This window comes from Pleurodeles waltl, chromosome 11 (assembly GCF_031143425.1).
Source record: "Pleurodeles waltl isolate 20211129_DDA chromosome 11, aPleWal1.hap1.20221129, whole genome shotgun sequence".
NCBI classification, from domain to species: Eukaryota; Metazoa; Chordata; class Amphibia; order Caudata; family Salamandridae; genus Pleurodeles; species Pleurodeles waltl.
In genome coordinates this window covers 617,531,772-617,555,677 of record NC_090450.1, presented here as the reverse complement: position 1 = coordinate 617,555,677, position 23,906 = coordinate 617,531,772, and the positions used below count along the sequence as shown (strand labels likewise).

Sequence of the window (23,906 nt, the reverse complement as noted above, 5' to 3'; positions counted from 1 at the left end):
TACCAATGTCACTGGAGAAGAGGTGCCAGCAACATCCAGTTCCATCACAGATGAGGCCCACAATTTTGACAGCAGCTATGGTCGCTTGGATCTGGATGATCAACCTGGCCCATCAGGGATCTCCAGACAGTCGATTACCCAGGCACAGTTTCACACCACCACAGAGCCTCCCCCCTCAGGAAACACCACCACAGCACCCACCCACGATCAGGGATCTGGGGTCAGTGACAGTGGGCATGCGGTTCAGGGGACAGAGGCACAGGACAACAGGGAAGCTGGGAGGACTGCTGTGCGACACAGGGAGGACAGGCCCAGGGAACTGACTCTCCAGAAGGCACTCACTGCGATCCTGGGAGCATACCAACATTCCCAGGATACGCTGGGCCAGATACTGGACAAGTTGCAGTAGAACATGCAGCTGCAGGAGGGACAGTGCCTCGGGATCAGGGAGGACTTGAAATACATCTCCATTGCAGGGGTGCTGGCTGACATGGCCAACACTATGAGGGAGGCATTGGCACACCACCGGGCCCCTGACACTAGCCAAACCGATGAACAGCCCTCCACCTTACAACAGCATCCAGCCCATGCACTTGCACCCAACCACAGCAGACAGACACCTCCTACACCCACTCCCTCTTCCTCCACTCCCAAACCATCTCCCTCTTCCCGCCCTAATGTCCCTAAGAAGCTTTTCCTCTCCACCATTGACCTCTTCCCTACCCCCCGCCCGGGCCCTCACGCCAGTCCAGGGTGGTCAAAACCCAGGCAAGCACCTCAGCCACCCAATCCACGGGCACAGTAGTGTCCCCAACTACTCCAGGTGGGAAAGGATCCAGGCCACCAGCCAGGCAGACAGACAGGGTGCCTGCACCAAGTGCTGCAAGGAATGGCAAGAAGGCACCCCCAGCTGCTGCAAGGAAGTGCAAGGAGGAACCCAAGGAGGAACCCCCATCTGCTGCAAGGAAGTGCAAGGAGGCACCCCTAGCTGCTGCAAGGAAGATCAAAGAGCCACCCCAGCTGCTAAAAGGAAGGGCAAGGAGCAATCCCCAGCTGCTGAAATGAAGGGCAAGGAGCAGTCCCCAGCTGCTGCCAAAAGGAGCAAAGAGCCATCCCCAGCTGCTGGCAGGAAGGGCAAGGGGCCTGCACCAGGAGGCAGGAAGGACAAGAGGCTTGGTGATGGGACTCAGTCCGAGCCCACACCACCAACCATGGTGGTTTAGCTATCCGAGGCTGCAGGGGATGGGCTGGAGCCTCCCCCCACCACTGCCACCACCACTGCCAGCAGCAGCAGCCCTAGTGGGCAGCCGTCCGTGGCTGCAGGGGAAGGGCTGGAGCCTCCCGCGTCCACTGCCAGATCTACCAGCATCACCACTGCCACCACTAAGCAGCCGTCACCACTGGCGAACAGTGTGTAGTCCTGCGTCCATTGGCTGTTGTGCGCACTGGCCCATGGAAATCCTGTGGGTCTGACACCCAGGTGAGAGACTGTGACCTTGCACTCCCCGAGATCTGCATCACAGGGCACAATGCCCCCTTCAGAACCAGTGGAAGAAGCCATCCACTCACCCTATCCTCCCCAGGATGAAGCTCACTGGGCACAACCAGTGGCAGAAGCCATCCACTCATCCCATCCTCCCCAGGATGAAGCTCACTGGGCACAATGCCCCCTCCAGAACCAGTGGAAGAAGCCATTCACTCACCCCATCCTCCCCAGGATGAAGCTCACTGGGCACAATTCCCCCTTCAGAACCAATGGAAGAAGTCACCCACTTGAGAGACTGAGGCCTTGCACTCCCCGGGAACATACACAGGGCATGTTGCCCCCTCCAGAGCCAGTTGGCAAGTCACCCACTTGAGAGACTGTGGCCTTGCACTCCCCATGACCAAGCAGTGGGCAAATCACCCCCTTGAAAGACTGTGGCCTTGCACTCCCCAGACCAAGAAGTGGGCAAATCACCCACTTGAAAGACTGTGGCCTTGCACTCCCCAGGACCAAGCAGTAGGCAAATCACCCACTTGAAAGACTGTGAACTTGCACTCCCCAGGACCAAGCAGGGGGCAAGTCACCGACTTGAGAGACTGTGATCTTGTGCTCCCCAGGATCAAGCACAGGGCATGTTGCCCCCTCCAGGACCAGTGGTGTTGTACCATCTTCCGGTTGAGGTGCCCCCCCATTCCCCGTCCCCCTGAGGTGCCTGTCTATTTTCAACCTGATGCCCTTGCAGTGTTCTCTCCGTGTTGTTGCAGGAGTAAGATGGGGCCTTGGACTATGTGATGTGGCCCTGTGGCCCACAGACATTGAGGACTGGGCAGTGTCCCTATATTTGTAAATATGTATATACTTTTTTATTTGGATGCACGTATTTATACTATTTTATCTTATTACACTCACTTTAATCAATTCCTTTTGTCCTTGCATTATTCCTGAGGGGTACGGAGTGAATATGTAATGTTACTGCATCTGGTTATGTGTATGGTGTTGGGGGTGGGGGTGTTGCGTGTGTGTGTGTCACTCTCTTTCCTCACCCCTCCCTGTGTGCTAGGTGGCAGTACTCACCAGTGTCATCTTCACCGGCGTTGGTGTTCATAATGGAGCAGAAGGTAGGAGAACATGGGGAACACATGCAACTCTGACTCCATGGGGGCGTGGTTCTTCCCTGAGTCTCCACAGGTGAGTCCTTTGACTTGTGAAAACTGTTTCCGCCAGGCTTTTGATATTGTTGTTACCGCCCTGGAAAAGGTGGCGGATTGGTGTGTCTTAATACAGTGGGCGGAACACTGGCTTCCAACTGGCTGTAGGCGGTTACCGCCGTGGTACCTGTTGGTTTCGCCTTGGCGGTCATTGAGTTAAAGTGGCTGTCTGTCTGAGCGGTTTCCGCCATGGTCATAATTTCATATTTATTACCGCAGGCCTGTTGGCGGTATTACTGCCACTTTATCACCGACCGCAAGGGTCATAATGAGGGCCATAGTCCTTATTGCAGTTCTAAGCAGGTTCTCCATTGGTGTCAGAGTGCAAAGGCTCAAACCAATAGCTAAAAGAGGTTAGTTGAAAAACACAAAGAAAGTGTGCATATGTGTGTGCATGACTTCAATAGGGTGAAGTGACTCAAGCTACAACCACACAGATGTTTGTGCAGGTTAGAAATCTCCTATGATTACATTTATTAGACAGGAAACACTGGGGGCACGTATTAATTCTGAATCTTGGATGTGTCAAATGTTGCCAACATTCAAAGCAGACTCTCGTAATGCTCTTACAGAACCTTCCAACAGATTTATTCAAATGAATAATACATCCTTAAATTAGTGAGTCTCTCAAGGTAATGTATGACTGTGTGAATTTATTGTGCCAGCAACTGTATTAGGAAAAGATCAATTCAATGCCCTTAGGTGTTTTGGCAATAAAAAGCACTGAACAATCATTGTCTAACTCTCAACAAGGTTTAGTTTAGCCAAAAGAATAGTAGAGATAATCTCATGGCCCTTTTAGAAGGTGATTTGTTTAATGAAATACCAATTAACATTTTCAACCTGATTATGCTTCAGGTGGATTTTAATTACTGTAAGGAATTCTCTTTTGACTGATTCAGAGTGAGCCAGTGTTTCTGCACCCAGTTTTCCTGGGTATTGGAACACTGGAGTGGATTTTTTCAAGGCAGTAATGCCTTCTGGGAAAATCTTTATACCTGTTTTCTTTGGGCATGGGGGAGCTTACAATGCTCCACCGAGCCAAATTGTAGTTTTGCCTTCCCAACTCCTGATACCTCACACCAAGACGCTGAAGCATTCATTTACCACCTGGTTACTTTCTTATTGCCTGCTATGCTGACTGTCATGTAGGGCAGAAACAAAGGACCCCCACTTTGTCTGACTTAGGTAAGGTTCTTCATGGTGCCCAACTGTTGCTCAGGTTTTTCATTCCTGTTTCCACAGGTCACCTCCAGGTCTTCTTCCCCCTGCATCTCTTCTGTTTGCCTTCTGAGAACCAGTGGAGAGCTGTTCTTGTAATAGTGTATTGATCTCTTCTCATGGTGTGTCTTATCCATCTCATTGTTTTTCTCATAATCATGGTGTTGGACTTTTGTGCTTATGCAGGGTCATCCCCAATCTTTTTGCCTCCTGCCTCCTATTTTTTCTGACCTACTGCTGTTGGCTTTTGAACTCTGAGCACTTTACCACTGCTAACCAGTGCTAAAGTGCATATGCTCTCTGTGTAAATTGTATGTAATTGGTTTATCCATGATTGGCATATTTGATTTACTATTAAGTCCCTAGTTAAGTGCACTAGAGGTGCCAGGGCCTGTAAATCAAATGCTACTAGTGGGCCTGCAGCACTGGTTGTGCCACCCACATAAGTAGCTCTGTTATCATGTCTCAGTCCTGCCACTGTAGTGTCTGTGTGTGCAGTTTTAACTGTACATTCGACTTGGCAAGTGTACCCACTTGCCAGGCCTAAACCTTCCCTTTTCTTACATAGCAGACACCCCTAAGGTAGGCCCTAGGTAGCCCCAAGGGCAAGGTGCAGTGTATGGTTAAGGTAGGACATATAGGGGGTTATTCTAACTTTGGAGGAGGTGTTAATCCGTCCCAAAAGTGACGGAAAAGTGACGGATTTACCACCAGCCGTATTACGAGTCCATTATATCCTATGGAACTCGTAATACGGCTGGTGGTATATCCGTCACTTTAACGTCACTTTTGGGACGGATTAACACTCCTCCAAAGTTAGAATAACCCCCATAGTAATGTGTTTTATATGTCCTGACAGTGAAATATTGCTAAATTCGTTTTTCACTGCTGCAAGGTCAGTCCCTCTCATAGGTTAACATGGTGGCTACCTTTAAATCTGATTAAAGTGTAGATTCCCTTTGGGAGCGGATGGACATGTGGAGTTTGGGGTCTCTGAGCTCACAATTTAAAAATACATCTTTTAGTAAAGTTGATTTTAAGATTGTGCGTTTGAAAATGCCACTTTTAGAAAGTGAGCATTTTCTTGCTTATACCATTTCTGTGACTCTGCCTGTTTGTGGATTCCCTGTCTGGGTCAGTTTGAGAGTTGGGCTGCTTGCACCTCACACTAGACAGTGACACAAAAGGAGCTGGGGTGTAGTCTGCATTTCCTGATGAGCCATCTTTGCTAGGAGGGAGGGGAGGAGCGGTCACTTACACCTGAAAGGGCTGTGCCTGTTCTCACACAATGCAGTCTCCGACCCCCTGGTGAGTGTCTGGGGCCTGGCCTGGGCAGTGCAGGATTTCACATTCAGAAGAGACTTTACTTTGAAGTAGGCCTACTTCAAAGGAGAAATTGGGTATAGGAAGGGCACCCAAAACCACAGACTTTAGAACACTTCTGGAAACAAGAGGAACCTCTGCCTGGAGAAGAGCTGAGAAGTGCTGCCCTGCCTGTGACTGCGCTTTGTGGAGCTAGCCTGCAGTTGCTGCTTCTGCCAGAGTAAGAGGACAAAGACTGGACTTTGTGTGCCTTCCATCTTGTGAAGAAATCTCCGAAGGCTTGATTTAGAGCTTGCCTCCTGTTGTTTGAAGTCTCAGGGACAGCAAAGACTTCTCTCTGCCAGCACCTGGAGTCTCTGGAGAGACTCCTGCTCTGACAAGTGGTGTCCTGTCCAGTCCCTGGGCCCTTGGAAGGAAAGCTGGTGGAAATCCAAGGAAATCGACTTCTGATGACTTCGGACCGACACCACTGCTGAATCCGGTGACGCCGCCTGCACCCAACTCCGTAATCTTTGCTGGAACACGGCGACCTTCGCAGGTCTGACGCTGCTGCAGCCCCGCTGAAGTCCACGACTCCGTGGAAGTCGCTGCACCACGTCGTGACCTGCACCGCTCGAAGTGCGCAGATTCAACATTTCGCACAGACACCACGACCCCGACTTTGCGCATTGGCTTGTTTTCACTCTTCACCAAAGGTACTGTACTTGGGGGTCTACGCGACTCCGTGTCCGGCGCCGTTGGTGTTGGCTTGTTGGGAACGACTCCGTCACAACGCCCTGTTAACACCTCATCGAAGCATTTTGTGTTTCTAAGTGCTATTTTTTGAGTTTAATCTTTAAAAATTCATAACTTGACTTGTGTATGTCGGATTATTGTCGTTTTGGTCTTGTTTTGTTTAGATACATATTTCCTATTGTTCTAAACTGGTGTTGTGTCATTTTGTAGTGTTTTCATTGAGTTACTGTGTGTGTTGGTACAAATACTTTACACCTAGCACTCTGAAGTTAAGCCTACTGCTCTGCCAAGCTACCCAGGGGGTAAGCAGGGGTTAGCTGAGGGTGGTTCTCTTTTACCCTGACTAGAGTGAGGTCATTGCTTGAACAAGGGGTAACCTAACTGTCAACCAAAGACCCCATTTCTAACACATGGTGTCCATATTCTCTTTGTAGTGTGGTCATTTTTATGTATCCTTTGCACGTTTGCTTCAGGCGTTAGGCCTTTGTGCACTTTGCCCTGAATGTATTTTATTCCTTTGCTTGCAGCATAGAGCCTCTGTGCACTTTGCTCTAAAATGCCTTTTATTCAGCTTCGTACTGTTATTTTTCAAATAGCCAGTTCTACGGTCTTGTTTTATTTTTTATATCACACTGTTTAGCCTACTTCAGCACTGGAGTTCTCAATAACACATTCTTGCTCACTCTGGGCTTCAGTCAAGGATACAGTCTGGTACATTGCCGATAGACGTGGTAGGAGTTTAGTCTTTGGATACATTCTTGCGTAGGGACGTTTTGTGATTACACTGACATGTTAGTTATAAAAACACTTCCTTGTCCTAATACAAGGGAGAGGGAGATTCCGACCAGGGAACCACAACTAGACACTGACTGCCCTGTTGCAGATGCTGAACCAGATCAAAGGCCTTTGCTCAGGTATGAGGGTTGATGTCTTCCCAGGGAATGTGAATGGCAAGCTTAGAGCTTAACATGCTGTGCTCGAAATAGAACTGTCTCAGAGAGAAAGTAACCTATTAAAACGATGATAGCGTTATTCTTATGTTTCACTCTCCTCGTGACTATTTCAATCCTACTGTGTTGTATGGTTCTGGTTATTGCGGCTCACGCCTTAATATCTAAAATGCAGTCGTTTTATTAAAACAATCTATAAAACTCAAACTGCCTTTGTCATTTGTATATGAGATCATACTGTAAATGAGAGAGCTGGTTGGGATCTGAGTGACCACGACTTCCCTGAGAAGTACTAAAGATGTCATGCGCTTGGCTGCCCAATCATCCCTTCCCCTTGGGAGAGATGAGGCACTGCTAGTTAGCCGGAGTAAAACCGGATTTAAGGTGGCAGAGGTCCTTCCAAGTGGGTAAGACTTAGTCCCCCACACCAGGAACGACCCTGCTACCTAGAAATCCAGTAGTCTCATTTAGAATAATGAGAGCCCACGCGACATCTTGTTTGCCTCTAATGAACAGTTCCTGGTTGGAGATGGATCGCAGCCATAAAATGTGCAAGATTCTTCTCAGATTACTTATGTCAAGCATGTAGAAGGCTGACAGTTTAGTGATATCGCTTTTCGCCGTCCACTAGTATTCTGATCTATGCAAGAGTGTGGACAGAATTCAGCGCTCGTAAAGCTTGAGGTTGGTGTTAGTGCTGTACTGAGATGGCCGTCATACATTGTTCAGCATCCTGAAGGCATTCCTAGTCTTGTTCAGTCTCCTCTTGATGTCACTGCATGCCCCTCTAGCAAGTCTTATAGTACTTCCTAGATAGGTGAACTCTTCAGTCATGGTTAGGTCCGCTCCATCCACCTTGATTGATGAAGGGCTTGGGATGTTGGGTATGACTTCTAATTTCTTCCTGCTGATTTTCAGGCCCACTTGTTGTGAATAGATGTTGAGGGGTGACATCTTTTCCTGTGCATGCTGGTGTATGAGAGAGCAAGTTTGGGTCATCTGACTAGGCAAGGTCCTCCATTGTGGAGATGAAGGTCCATCTGATGCCTCTGGCTTGGTCTTCAGTTGTGTGTTGCATCACTTAGTCAATTAATAGGTTGAAGAGCAACACTGACATCACGCGTCCCTGTTTCACACCTGTGTTGACTTTGAAGCTATACTCACTATCTCCCACCTTGCAGCTAAAATTATCATAGGTCTTGATGAGAACTATCTGCTGCAGTATGCCATAGGCTCTCAGTATATGCCAGAGGCTGTCACTGTGGATACTTTCAAAGGCTTACTCAAAATCAATGAAGTTGATATATAGTTGTTTCTACCACTTTGTGCTCTGCTTTATGCGCACCTTCTGCATTTGCAAATCCAGCCTGTTTGTACCTTAACTACTTGTCCTTGGCATCAGAAATGAACTGTATACTGATTTTTGACAGGATTTTACTCAGGATTGACAGAAGGTGATTCCACGCCAGTTGTTATAGTTGGTTAATGCTCCCTTCTTAATGATGATGCTTTGGTGTCAGTCATCGGCTAATTTCTCTGCCTCCCAAGTCAGTGTAAACAGTGGGTGGAGGTTCTTAGCTGATATTTCATTATCTGCCTTGAACATTCCTGCATTCAAGTTGTCCACCTAGGTTTTGCATGATCGGGGGCTGTATGTTGCGCAAGATGTATCACTATCTTTGTGTTCCCCATTCTCCTCTACTGGGTGCCTCCTCTGCTTCGCAGGCAAGCTAATCCATGTATGCCCGCTTGGCTGCTTTTGTCATTCTTTTGACTGCTTTGTTTGCTTATGTATACTGTTGCTTGTACTTGCCTGCAACCTCTCAAATTTGGCCTCCATGAGTTTATTTTTTGCTGCCTTCCTTTCTTTAATAACTTGCCATGTGTCTTGTCATATTTATTCTTTCCATTTCATTGTCTGGGTCCCCAGGGATCTTTCAGTGCTTTTCACATTTATCAAAGAAACCTGTTCCTATTTCTTGTTCACTGTGTCTGTAGCTGGCTCAGACTGATCCTATGTGCCTTTTAGGAATTGGAACCTGTTTTTAATTTGTAAGATTAATGTTTTCTTAGTCTTCGGATCCTGTCATTTTGCCACATTGAAGTGCACTTGTCCTGATGTTTTGCATTCAGTTTTTTTTTAGCTTCAAAGGAGTGGTCACTAGATGATGATCAATGCTGAAATCTGCCCTCCTCCTCACGACATTTTGCATTGAGCGTCTCTAGGTGCTGCTTATCATCAGATGGTCAACCTGCTTTCTGTGTTTGCCACTGGGTGAGCACCAAGTTAGTTTGTGGATATCACAGTGGGGTAAGAGTGTCCCTCCTATGAGCAGATCATTTGTGACACAAAACTCCATTTGTCTTTCTCCATTGTCGTTCATTGTTGCCCACCCTTCCTTTCCTAATGCTCTATATTGGTTTGTGCTGCCATTACTCACTTTAACATTCAAGTCTCCCATTACAGTCTTCAGATCATGGCTCAGCACGGCATCAAATTCAGCTTGAATCAGATGACAGAATATGTCCTCCACTGTTTCGTCTGTCACTTTTTGGAGCATAGCACTGGATAATGGTGGTGATGTGTCTGCTTTTTAACCTGACTGTCATGAGTCTGCTGTTGACTGTCATCCACTCAGTCAGGCATATCTTTGTCCCCTTGTTCGTGAGTGTAGGAGGCTGGACTGGCTTGTAGTGAGTACCAAGGGGTACTTACACCTTGCACCAGGCCCAGTTATCCCTTATTAGTGTATAGGGTGTCTAGCAGCATAGGCTGATAGATAATGGTAGCTTAGCAGAGCAGCTTAGGCTGAACTAGGAGACGAGTGAAGCTCCTACAGTACCACTAGTGTCATATGCACAATATCATAAGAAAACACAATACACAGATATACTAAAAATAAAGGTACTTTATTTTTATGACAATATGCCAAAAGTATCTCAGTGAGTACCCTCAGTATGAGGATAGCAAATATACACAAGATATATGTACACAATACCAAAATATGCAGTAATAGTATTAGAAAACAGTGCAAACAATGTATAGTTACAATAGGATGCAATGGAGACACATAGGGATAGGGGCAACACAAACCATATACTCCAAAAGTGGAATGCGAACCACGAATGGACCCCAAACCTATGTGACCTTGTAGAGGGTCGCTGGGACTATTAGAAAATAGTAAGGGTTAGAAAAATAGCCCACCCCAAGACCCTGAAAAGTAAGTGCAAAGTGCACTAAAGTTCCCCAAAGGACATAGAAGTCGTGATAGGGGAATTCTGCAGGAAAGACACAAATCAGCAATGCAACAACGATGGATTTCCAGTCGAGGGTACCTGTGGAACAAGGGGACCAAGTCTAAAAGTCACAAGCAAGTCGGAGATGGGCAGATGCCCAGGAAATGCCAGCTGTGGGTGCAAAGAAGCTGCTACTGGACAGTAGAAGCTGGAGATTCTGCAGGAATGACAAGGGCTAGGAACTTCCCCTTTGGAGGACAGATCCCCCACGCCGTGGAGAGTCGTGCAGAGGTGTTTTCCTGAAGAAAGACCGCCAACAAGCCTTGCTAGCTGCAAATCGTGCGGTTAGGGTTTTTGGGTGCTGCTGTGGCCCAGGAGAGACCAGGATGTCGCCAATTGCGTCTGGGGACAGAGGGGGCGTCGAGCAAGACAAGGAGCCCTCTCAGCAGCAGGCAGCACCCGCAGAAGTGCCCGAAACAGGCACTACGAGGATGTGTGAAACGGTGCTCACCCGAAGTCGCACAAAGGAGTCCCACATCGCCGGAGGACAACTTAGGAGGTCGTGCAATGCAGGTTAGAGTGCCGTGGACCCAGGCTGGACTGTGCACAAAGGATTTCCGCCGGAAGTGCACGGAGACCGGAGTAGCTGCAAAAGTCGCGGTTCCCAGCAATGCAGTCTGGCGTGGGGAAGCAAGGACTTACCTCCACTAAACTTGGACTGAAGAGTCACTGGACTGTGGGAGTCACTTGGACAGAGTTGCTGGATTCAAGGGACCTCGCTCGTCGTGCTGAGAGGAGACCCAAGGTACCGGTGATGCAGTTCTTTGGTGCCTGCGGTTGCAGGGGGACGATTCCGTCGACCCACGGGAGATTTCTTCGGAGCTTCTAGTGCAGAGAGGAGGCAGACTACCCCCACAGCATGCACCACCAGGAAAACAGTCGAGAAGGCGGCAGGATCAGCGTTACAGAGTTGCAGTAGTCGTCTTCGCTACTTTGTTGCAGTTTTGCAGGCTTCCAGCGCGGTCAGCAGTCGATTCCTTGGCAGAAGGTGAAGAGAGAGATGCAGAGGAACTCGGATGAGCTCTTGCATTCATTATCTAAGGAATCCCAAGAGACAGAGACCCTAAATAGCCAGAAAAGAGGGTTTGGCTACCTAGGAGAGAGGATAGGCTAGCAACACCTGAGTGAGCCTATCAGAAGGAGTCTCTGATGTCACCTGATGGCACTGGCCACTCAGAGCAGTCCAGTGTGCCAGCAGCACCTCTGTTTCCAAGATGGCAGAGGTCTGGAGCACACTGGAGGAGCTCTGGGCACCTCCCAGGGGAGGTACAGGTCAGGGGAGTGGTCACTCCCCTTCCCTTTGTCCAGTTTCGCGCCAGAGCAGGGCTAAGGGGTCCCTGAACCGGTGTAGACTGGCTTATGCAGAAATGGGCACCATGTGTGCCCATGAAAGCATTTCCAGAGGCTGGGGGAGGCTACTCCTCCCCTGCCTTCACACCATTTTCCAAAGGGAGAGGGTGTAACACCCTCTCTCAGAGGAAGTCCTTTGTTCTGCCATCCTGGGCCAGGCCTGGCTGGACCCCAGGAGGGCAGAAGCCTGTCTGAGGGGTTGGCAGCAGCAGCAGCTGCAGTGAAACCCCGGGAAAGGCAGTTTGGCAGTACCAGGGTCTGTGCTACAGACCACTGGGATCATGGGATTGTGCCAACTATGCCAGGATGGTATAGAGGGGGCAATGCCATGATCATAGACATGTTACATGGCCATATTCGGAGTTACCATTGTGAGGCTACATATAGGTAGTGACCTATATGTAGTGCACGCGTGTAATGGTGTCCCCGCACTCACAAAGTCCGGGGAATTGGCCCTGAACAATGTGGGGGCACCTTGGCTAGTGCCAGGGTGCCCACACACTAAGTAACTTAGCACCCAATCTTTACCAGGTAAAGGTTAGACATATAGGTGACTTATAAGTTACTTAAGTGCAGTGTAAAATGGCTGTGAAATAACGTGGACGTTATTTCACTCAGGCTGCAGTGGCAGGCCTGTGTAAGAATTGTCAGAGCTCCCTATGGGTGGCAAAAGAAATGCTGCAGCCCATAGGGATCTCCTGGGACCCCAATACCCTGGATACCTCAGTACCATATACTAGGGAATTATAAGGGTGTTCCAGTAAGCCAATGTAAATTGGTAAAATTGGTCACTAGCCTGTTAGTGACAATTTGAAAGAAATGAGAGAGCATAACCACTGAGGTTCTGATTAGCAGAGCCTCAGTGAGACAGTTAGTCATAACACAGGTAACACATTCAGGCACACTTATGAGCACTGGGGCCCTGGCTGGCAGGGTCCCAGTGACACAAACAACTAAAACAACATATATACAGTGAAAAATGGGGGTAACATGCCAGGCAAGATGGTACTTTCCTACAGTGAGGTTCATCATCGTACTCTCCCAAGCTCAGTAACATCTTTCCTGTGGTGGTTTTCATTCTGCCATATCCGGTTCACCTACTTTCACTAGTTTGTGTAGGTGGTAGCGTCTCATCTCAGATTTTACTTGTGCCAGCTTTCCTGTGTTATGCATAGTCTACACATTCCAAAATTCGACTGTGGTCTTGCACTTGGTTCTCAGCTTCCATCATAATGACAGTAGTTTCCGTGTTGATTTGACTGCTGTCAGTCATGCGTGTCTCATGGAGACACTGTAAGTCCCTTGTGCCTAGAAGATATAGAAGTTCTTCTGTTTCTGTAACAAATGCTTTTTTATGGTACAAGGCTGTTAGCTTTGTGCCCAACCTGGAGGGCCAGTGGATTGTGCTTCATCTGGTCTCTGCCCTTTAAACTGTCCAGCTTAGGCAACCCTGCCAGGAGACTAAGCTCCTGAAGCATAGCCCTCCAGGTCACTGAGACACTCAAGCCCCTCTACCACTTCAAAGTGGGGATCTTCTAAGGTGATCACCTGCCTACAACAGCTGGTAAGTATTTTTATGACCAGTAACTCCAGGCCTATGCAGTATTTCCACAAGACAAAGTCTGATTTCCATACAGCAGATATGACAAGTCACACAGCAAATCAATAGACTAGGAAGCAGCTCTGAGTAATTATCAGTTCCTGGCCAACACCTCCATCACTCCCGAGCTCTGCCACACTCTCAACTGTTCCATGGAGATGGCTACCTTCCCCGAGAACTGGAAGCACGCCGAGATCAGCCCGCTCCTGAAGAAACCCATGGCCGACCTCTTGGACCTCAAGAACTACCGCCCCATCTCTCTGCTGCATTTGCCAACCAAGGTCATCGAAAAAACCTTCAACGCACAGCTCTGGAAACACATAGAGGACAGCAACATCCTGGACATCTCCCAATCAGGTTTCAGGAGCAACCACAGTACAGAGACCGCCCTCCTTGTTGCCACAGATGGCAACCCTTTGCTCCTCAACCGCAGCCAGAAAGAGCCCTCATCCTACTGGACCTATAGGCCTCCTTCGACACAGTCTCGCATCACACCCTCTGCTCCAGCTTACATCCGCGGAAAGGCTTTACAATGGATACGCTCCTTCCTGACTAGCAGAACACAGAGAGTCAGACTCCCACCTTACCTGTCAGAACCTATGGAGATCAGCTGTGGAGTTCTACAGGGCTCATCCGCGAGCCCCACACTCTTAAACATTTACATGGCCCACTCGCATTCATTGTTAAGAACCACGGACTGACCATTGTCTGCTATCCCGTTGACACCCAGCTGATCATCTCAGTGACTGAAAACCCCACAACTGCTGAGAAGAATTTCCACAGCGGGATGGAAGTCGTTGCCGCTGGGATGAAGAATAGCTGTCTCAAGCTCAACTCCGACAAGGCTGAGATCCTCATCCTAGGACCCTCTGCATCAGCCTGGGTTGACACCTGGTGTCCTGCTACCCTCTCCACCCCCCCCCCATTTGAACAAACCACACATGCAACCTTGGCTGGATTCATCACTTACCATGGCCCGCCAAGTCAACTCGGTCGCATCTTCCTGTTTCCACACACTCCGACTTCTCCGGAAGATCTTCAAATGGATCCCAAATGACTGCCGCAAAAACTATAACCTACGCCCTGGTCACCAGCAGACTCGACTGTGGCAACGTGCTGTATGCTGGCACCACCCAGAAAAACCTGGGGAAACTACAACACATCCAAAACACCTCCGCCGGACTCATCCTGGACGTCCCCCACCGCGAACACATCACCAGACACCTAAGAGACCTCCACTGGCTTCTCTTTGAGAAAAGGATCAACTTCAAACTCCTTGTCCATGCATCCATGACCTAGGACCCACCTACTTCAACCACTGCATCACCTTCTACTGCCCCGCCTGAACTCTCAATTCCACTCAACAGGCACTAGCCTCCATACCCCACATATGGAAGACCTAGACCGAAGGAAGATCCTTTGCCTACCTCTTGACAAAGAGCTGGAACACCTTGCCTCTTCACCTCAGGAAGTTACCATTGTTGCCTCAGTTCAGGAAGAACTTAAAGACCCAGCTGTTTGACTGAAGCAGAGGACTGACCCCCTCAGTGCCTTGAGAGCCCTACGAGTGAGTAGTTGCACTCTACAAATTATAATTGATTGATATCAATTAAAGTGTTACTCCACCACTTTTTTGTACTCCCCTTTGTTTGCATGATCACAGTAATACAATACTATTTACTTTGTCTATGCTTGCTCCAGTTTACAAACCTCATAAGAAAAGAAGGCTGAGACGATTTTAGGATTTCAACTTGGGACCTGCAAGGTAAAATCATCGCCATGCATGACAGGGAAAACAGACGACAGGCTGGAGACTGCTGCCAGGGCTGAAAGATTATGATTTGAGAAGCCTTGATTTAACAACGTTGAAGGTTCTTGGTCCTTGTTTTACTGCTGCGGATAATGTTTCTTGTTATTCAGCTAGTCCCTAAAGGTGTGGAGTATCTCATCAAAATTCCTTTCAGCAGAGTGTGTTGAACATACGACTTATATAGGTCTATATTTTTGAAGAATCACACTTTAAAAAGAACCCTTTGATTTTATTTTACCTAAAATTATTCATTGAGGTTAGCCTGTTTTATGATCACCCAAAATACTTCTGAAGTGCGCCGAGTACCCTTGCTGTGTTCATTCTGAAGAATGGATGCTGGCGTTGAAACATCTCCCAAAACTCAATTTACCTCGAAATTGGCTCTCCAACACAGCAAAGAAACGAACGGAACTATTTTTAAAAAATGTGGAAAGTACATCCACTCACTGCGTTCTAGTTAACGGTGTGGAATTTCCAGCAGGGCTGTTTCTTTGTTCCGTTGAGCAATATACGGTATGAGTTACAGGAAACCACTCGGTTTCATCTGTTCTTTCATGCTTTCGGGTTCACTTCATGTGATTTATCGCCCTTTCGTGCTTTCGGTTTCACATCTGTGATTATATAGTTCAGAAGAGGCCACCAGGGGCAAAGTAGGGGTGGCGAAATGCTGGGATGGTGTTGGTGGTGAGGGTATAGTGGGGAAACAATCCGAAAGGAAACTAAGGGAGGCAGGTGCCTAAAACAGAGGAGCACGGGGCTGAAGCAGTGAAAGAATAAAACGTGCCAGGCAAGGAGATCGGGATAAGGAGAGAGATTGCAGACTGACTACAGGGCGAGGGAGAAAGATCGTGCAAGAAGACTGGCAAACAAGTTGGAAGGAGGCAGAAAAAGGGTAATTATTGGGCGCAGAAGAAGACACCAGCAAGGATGGACGGGAAAAGGCATCAGCAAAAAAAAAAAAAAAAAACGAGGCGAGGCGAGGAAGCAAACAGACTCTATCAGAAACGAGTAAAATGTTACAGGAGCCAGAAAGAGGATGTGGAAAGGAAACAGCGAGTCAGGAGAGGAAGAAGAGAGTAATACTAGAATAAAAGCGCAGAGGTGAGGGAGGGGACTCGTTCCCGCCGAAAGATGGTGAGGAAGGAAGTTCATGCAACTTCAGAAGGAAGGGAGGGAAAACTTGGCGGGTGATGCGTGAGTGCAAAGAGGGTTATAACTTGGAGAATCGTTAATGTTAGGGTCACATCCGTCAGGGTGAGACTGAGACACAAAATCGGCGCGGGCACCACAATAAAGCTGTTCTCTTTAGAGAAACAGCTAAAAGATTGCCCCTCATTTGCAAAACGAGACAGTTTTAAACGTATAAAGACACACTGCCTAGGGTTTTGCAGGGTGTGGGAGACTGTAAGCATTCGTATTTGTTGCAGACTATGTGGTAATATCGGAGAAGTCCTTAACACTAGATCCTAAAACTGGACCAGCCCTTCGGGCACTGCTTGATTGCCCTATAGACCATTTGACCCAGACACCTACCACTTATAGTTACTGTGAGTTCACAGGTATGGGGAAACACGCACGAAACGGCAGGAGTCCTACTAATCCAGTGTCTATAGGAAGAGTTCAAGACAGGTCGAACAAAACAAAGAGAAACAAGTCAACATGTTTTTAAATGTACTTCTGTATTTATTTTTGTTACTTACAGAGTGGACACTACAGGCTTCACAGTCTCAAGGGGCACACGTTTGCTTTTAAAACGAGGTATGTTTTCATTATTATTGTGAAAAGTAAGAATCATTTATCACTCTGCTGTGTTGTGTTTTTTATTGTCTCGGACCTCTGATAGTCTGCAAGTGTCATGGGTCACTCATGTGGGCAATCGTAGTGAATTTTTTTGGGCAAATGCATTCAGAATTTGCTCGATCGATAAGACAGGTTTCAGTGCTACCTACATTGCCCACGCGCAGCTGGGCAGTTGGTGTGACCTCTATCAGGGGCGGCATAGGGTTAAAAATTAGATGGGGACAAGCCACTGAAGACTTTAGCCTTGTGGCTGAATTTCGTAGTATTAACCCAGGAGGCCTGTCATCAATCTCGGATACCTCACCTCAGTTGAACAAACTGTGTGATCCTTGGTAATTATTTTATTTTTTCTGTGACTCTTTTTCTTTCATCAGCACACTTGACAGCACCTTGAACTAGATCAGATCACGATATGCATTGCATAAAGTCCTTACTTGTTCGTGATGTACATACAGGAAGCAATGGTGGTTCTATACTGGCATCGTCATTAGGGCAATAAAGATGATGGCATGAAGGTTTTTAAATTAATCTTAATGAATTGTCACTTCTGGCAAATGACTACCAGTTCATCTATATAAACTCAGGTACTACATTAAAACACTCCCACGTTACAAAGAAAACGTTTCTGAAATCTGAAACATCTTTGCTGTGTGTTTGCAAGATGTTAGTTGCACGATTTACTTCACAAATATTTTGCTGGCTGTGCTTGGGCTCTTAGAGCCCACACTGAAACCTGTCTGGACTCTTCCTGTTAATTTACAGACTCGCCCACCTCAATGAAAACCTAAGGAAACACTAAAAACAATAGATATTTATATGTAAAACGCCCCAAAGCCCTCAAAACGATCTACCTCAAATCTCGATCACCCCATGACCCGCCCACTTTATCGTATCTGGTGTCGATCATGCAGTTCTGTAAGCCAAGGGATTTCTGTTCTTTTGGGCAAGCCGGAGATTTCCAAATGCATTATGGAACCACAGGGCAACCCTGGTTCTGTGGTACTGGAGCGTAAAAGTCATCTGCCGGTAGAAAGGAGTGGTCCAAGAAAAGAAAGATGGCAGATGGTGCTCCGTTTGCTCCTCTTGTGGAGATTCTGGGAACAATGTGACTCCTGCTGGCATTTGCTGTTGATGCAGACACAGTGGAGTTGTTCAGTCCGACTCTGCTCGACGCATGGAATGAGTCAGAAATAATATTTCTTGCAGGTTTACCTCATAAACACCAGGGCTGAACTGGCCCTTTATTCCATCGGATAATTCCTCGGTGAGCTGGAGCCATCAGGGCTTTTCTGAAAGTCCAGGCTGCGGTGTCGCCGTCTCTTTCTGCACCTTCCCGAGGTTACTTGCAGCAGGCACAGGCGGACAAGAGAGAGAGAGAGAGAGAGAAAGAACTGAGGATGAAGGTGGAGAGAAAGAGATCACAGAGGCAGAAAAGAGAGAGGATGGAATGGAAAGAAAGGTAGAGCAAGGAAAGGAAGGAAGCCAGGCTCACTTCAGCATTTTTGCCAGGCCTTCTTTTGTTTCTCCACTCCGGCTCTGGTGGGCAGCGATCACTGGTGAAACAACACGGCATGGAATTTTCTGCCGGACAGTGGTGGTCCCGAGTACTTGTTCTTAGGTCTGGCCTGCACAGCATGTGCGTGCTGTCCAAGATTAATTGTTTACAATTCAGTGGGTTTACAGCCCTCCCCTAGCATTCCATTTGTTTTCACTGTCAGTCTCAGTTGCAATTTTTTGATTGTTTAGTTGCTGTAGGCTTCTCTTCCTTTTGTGTTAGCTCCTCTCTGGAGTATGAACCAAGTACATGTATGTGCTCTTCCTTGACTTTGTTCTTGTTCATCTTTTTGCATCACACTATGGGACTCATTACGACTCCGGCGGTCTTCACAGAAGACTACCGAAGCTGCTGCAGCCAGGTATGCTGGCTGCCCTATTTGGAGTTTTCCGCTGGGTCAGCAGGTGAAACCTGCGCTTCTGCCCGCTGGCCCAGCGGAAAACTTACCACAACATTGACGCCGGCTCGTAATCGAGCCGGCGGCAATGTTGTGGTGCATCGGGTGCAACAGCACCCATAAGGCATTTCACTGCCCGTAATTTGGGCAGTGAAATGCGCAAATTCCATGGGGACCCCTGCACTGTCCATGCCAAGTGCATGTGCAATATACGGGCCCACATGGGGCCCACAACGCCCCCTTTCTAACAGCCTTTGCATGGCAGTGAGACCACCATGCAAAGAATGGAGGAAAGCGGACTCGTAATCCCGAGGATTGCGGATTGCGACTGCCGAGACCACCAGACTGTCGACAGGCAGCAACCTGGTGCTGCTGGCGGTTGGACTGTGGGCCATCTGCCACGGTCATAATAGGGCAGTCAGACCGCCCTGTCTGCGGCAGTGCGACCGTCTTCCCATGTGTGGCCGTTTTTGAGACAGCCACACTCGTAATAAGGGCCTATGTTTTTTAATAAACGTTTCAATATAATTCATGGGCATGCAATTGCTATTCTACCTTTAACACAGACATGCAGCTTCTTATTTAGCTTGTTTTCACCCTATCCGCAACTGTATTACTTCACATCACTATACTCTATGCTACACCACTCTCTGCCACTCCACTCCATACTTCTCCACTCTATGCTACTCCACTTTAGTCTGTGCCACTCTACTCCACACCACTCTACATCATTGTACTCTTCTCCACTCTGCTCTATGCCACTGTACTCTATACCAATCTTCTCTACGCCACTCCACTCTATGCCACTCCATTCTGCACCAGTCTACTCCTCACCACGCTAGCCTATGCTACTGTACTCTACGCCACTCCATTGTATGCACTCTACTGTGCTCCACTTTGTGCCACTCCACTCTACATTAATCTACTCTATGACACTCTGCAGTGCCACTCTGGAGTACTCTATGCCACTCCACTTTTGATCTTTATGCCACTGCACACCACACCCTCTACTCCACGCCACTTCACTCCACTCTTTGTGCTATAGTCTATGCCAATTTACTCTGCACCACTCCATTCTTTGCCACTTTATGCCGCTCCAGTCTAAGATACTCTAATCTGTAGCCACTCTAGTCTATGCCACTTCACTCTACTCTATTCCACTCTACACCATTTCTCTTTACTCTATGCCACTCTACTCTTTGCTACTCTACCCCACTACACTCTCCTCAATACCACCCCACTCTAGTCTTTGCCACTCTACTCTACTACACTACATTGTACTCCACTCCACTTGATGCCACTCCAGTCTCCTCCACTTCCTTCTATGCAGTTCTACGCTATTGCACTATACTCCATGCTATTCTATGCTACTCCACCTCACTCTATGCCACTGTACTCTATGGCACTCTACTTTACGCCACTCCACTCTGTGCCACTTCACTGTACACCTTTTACTCTATACCACGCCACTCTACTCCACTCTATGCCACTCTGTGGCAATCCACCACAGTCTACGCCACCCACTCCACAAAATGTCACTCCACTTTTTGCCACTCCACTCTACACAATGACACTCTACGCCACCCCTCTCCACCCTGCACCACTACACTCTATACCACTCCACGCCACTTCAGCCTATGGCACTCTACGCTATTCCCTGCCACTCTACACTACTTTAGGCCCGTTCGCTTTATGCTACTCCATTCTTCGTAATTCAACACCACTCCACTCTATTCTACTCTAAGCCACTTCACTTTACACCATTCCACTCTATGGCACTTTACTCCACTCTCTTCTATGCCACTCTCCTCTATGCCACTCTACTCTATGCCACCCCAGTAACATTTAGCCATGCTGAACAGAAGCCACACTGTTGCACAACGTGGCTGAAAAACATTGGCAAACCCACTAGCTCTCAGATAGGTGTGACCTATTATCTTTGCCAGTGCTTGCTCTATTGAAATGTCGGATATGCGTATTGTGGGAAGGGACACCTGCTTCAAGGACAGAATTACCTGGACGTTAGGCTTTATTAATAAAGATTCCTCCATTTGCATGCGAGACGTGTAATCCCTGGAAAATGGCACCTGCATCTGGGTGGTGAAGAATCCTGCCTTTGTTTATTGCACACCTGCAAAAGTAGCTACTGTGTGTTTTCACAAGAGACAATTTAACATCTGTCGTGGGCTCGCCAGGTCTGGGGCTGACGGGACTCGAACTAACTAGCTTCATTATGCGTGTAGAAAAAATGTTTGATTAATAAAGCTGCAGTGTCACCTGACAGAAATCGCTCACTTTGCCCTTTTTAAAGCGTTTGTGTCCACGCATTGCAGTAAAGCAACAGAGAGCAGAGACACCTAAAGCGAGAAGTGCAAACACGAGGGGTAGAATGAATTAGGTAATGGGAAGTATGAACTGTAGCTTGTGTCTACGAGGCCAAAGACTATGCGCCGGGGAAGAAAGCGAAAGAAACTGGAGAAGAGGGAGGAACCTTTGTATCAGAGAAAAAGTGATAAGGACATAGTTTGAACATATAATTAGTGAGTACGCCAAAGATACAGGTGCCAAGGGTGAAAAGGGCACATACAAGATAAAGCTTTGGAGAACAATGAGACATGTTCAAAAGAAAGAAACAAGCAGTGGAAGAAAGAGGGAGAATTGAGCAAAAAAAAACAAAAGGGGACAAGTAAGACACATTTGTAGTAATCAAACATAGGTGGTGTAGATGATAGAAACGCATGTTATGCGACAGGGGAGGAGTCAGTTATGCGGCAGAGTTGACTAAATTGTGCAGCAAGACAAGTCAAATCATGCGGCAGAATGCAATCTATTTTGTGATATCACTACTTCATTGTTTTGTCATTTTTACACGTTAACACATGTTAACACTGTCTGGGCAAATAGTTTTTCCTCTTTATGGCAACAAGTATCCCTTGAATTCCACTAACTTTTGATGAGTTTGATCCAGAATTTTTTTTTGTTACAATCTGCAGTTTATACAGCGGATGATGGATTATGTGGTAAATGAGGCGAATCCATAATTATTCAGAAACGCCACAGCTGCAAAATTGTGCAATGTCATTGGCCCTGACTATAAGATGCCAAGACAAGAGATAAGATATACATTAAGGGAAGAAAGATGGATAGAGATTCAGCAAGGAGATCTGTATGGGGAGGAAAGAGGTGAAGAAGATATGCTAACTAGGAGAAGGAAAGCAGACAAACCCCATTAAAGATAAATCAAAGTAACGGGTTAGGTACCAGAGAGGGGTAAATTATGTGGGGTAGAGCCATTATGAAGTGACCAGGCACTTTGTGAAATTTGCACAATAGACTATATCCAAACTCCCCGCCTGTGGGAAGATGTGCCATTGATTTATTTCAATTCAGCAGTTAAAAACCAGTATGGAAGATAAATAAGAAGCTAGCAAAGGAGGGTGAATCTGTGAGGCGTTGGCGTTCCTAAAGTTACAGAGCTGCTAGTCCAATATATTCCGTATACTTCATGTTACAAAAACAAATATACATTAAACTATTAAACACACTGACACTAAAAGGTGGGCACTTCATGAAATGTGCACTGTAGGCAACATCCAACCTGCCCGTCTGAGGATACGTGTGTCATTTATTTATGTATTGAAGACGTGCGGCATTACATTTCGTACTGAAATACCTCACATAAGATCAGTGGTGGTACCTATTACCCTAGGCAGATAGTCTGAATAACATAAACTAGTGTACAAATTACATTTTGGAACAAAGATGCTATTTTGTGTTGAAGAAACAGCAACATATTTACAGAATGAGACTAATTGATAGGTGAATTGTGTCAATTTACGCTTTTTTATTAAAAAAAAGTTATACATCATAGTATTTTGTTGGTTCCAATATGATTTCATGGGACTAGTGGCCCTAACTACAAGCTCCCAATGCAGAAAAGTGGACTGCAGAAGACAGTGACCACAGTGAGCTGATAATTATAAAGAAATCAGGAAAGAGCACCCATTAAATCTTGCTGGGCAGTGGCATATTCCACACACGATTGCTGATTACATTTCAAAGCAGCATGACCCTTCTAAAAGGAGATGCACTACACACATCATTAATATCACGTCTCTCCCCAATTAAATTAATAACAAACTAATAACTGTTGATGCACCCCTAATAATTAATCCTGGGAGGTCAGATTGCAGGAAGGGGTAATCTGTTGCGTACAAGTCATTAGCCAAATTATTATTAACCCCTTTGCTGCTGGGCCTTTTCCCCGCTAGTGCTGAGCCCTTTTTTGGCTATTTGTGGTAGTTTGCGCTGAGGCCCCCATAACGTTTTGTCCACATAAGTTATCCAAGCCACATTTGCCTACTTTTTTTTCCAACATCCTGGGGATTCTAGAGATACCCAGAGATTGTGGGTTCCCCTGGAGGAGACCTAGAAAATAGCTAAAATAGAGCTAACATATGTGGGGTTTTAAAAACAAAAATGGGGGAAAAAAGTGCTGCAGAAGAAAGTATCTGTTTTTTCCCTGCAATTGGGATCAACAAAGAGTCTGTGGTGTTAAAATCACCATCTTCCCAGCTTTCAGGAACAGGTGGATTTGAATCAGAAAACCCATTTTTTCAACACGGTTTTGGCATTTTACCAGGACATACCCCATTTTTTACTATTTTTGTGCTTTCAGCCTCCTTCCAGTTAATGACAGAAATGGGTGTGAAACTAATGGTGGATCCTGGACTGCTAAACATTTCTGAAAAGTAAACACATTTTTGAATTCAGCAAGGGGTAATTTGTGTAGATCCTTCTAGGTTTTCCTATATAAAGTAACAGTTGAAATAAACGAATATTGAAATTGAGTTGAAAAAAACCCAGCCATTTCTGTCTAAGCTTTCTTCTTTAACCTTTTCCATCTATGGCAGATTTTTTAAAACAATATACCTATACGTCTGCTGGACCCTTCGGGCTGCGGGGATATGTAAGGCTTGTAGGTTCATCAAGAACCCAAGGTGCCCAATAAATGAGCTGCACCTTGCAATGGGTTTTAATTGTATACCGTGTATACAGCAATTCATTTGGTAAAATATAAAGTGTGAAAAGTAGGTATCAAGGAAGCCTATATATTTCCAAAATGGGCACAAAATAAGGAGTTTAGAAGCAGTGGTTATTGGCATGTCTCTGAA

The 23,906-nt window shown here is 46.8% G+C and overlaps 1 protein-coding gene across 3 annotated transcripts in view; it reads left to right on the top strand.

The window, feature by feature from the left end:
- Window positions 1-15,640: 15,640 nt before the first annotated feature.
- Window positions 15,641-23,906, top strand: part of LOC138265931 (guanylate-binding protein 1-like) — a 164,262-nt gene continuing 155,996 nt past the window's right edge. For all 3 annotated transcript variants that reach the window (XM_069214129.1, XM_069214128.1, XM_069214127.1), the window contains exons 1-2: window positions 15,641-15,872; window positions 16,683-16,738. The gene's annotated coding sequence lies outside the window, so the exon portion shown is untranslated. The remainder of the gene's footprint in view (window positions 15,873-16,682; window positions 16,739-23,906) is intronic.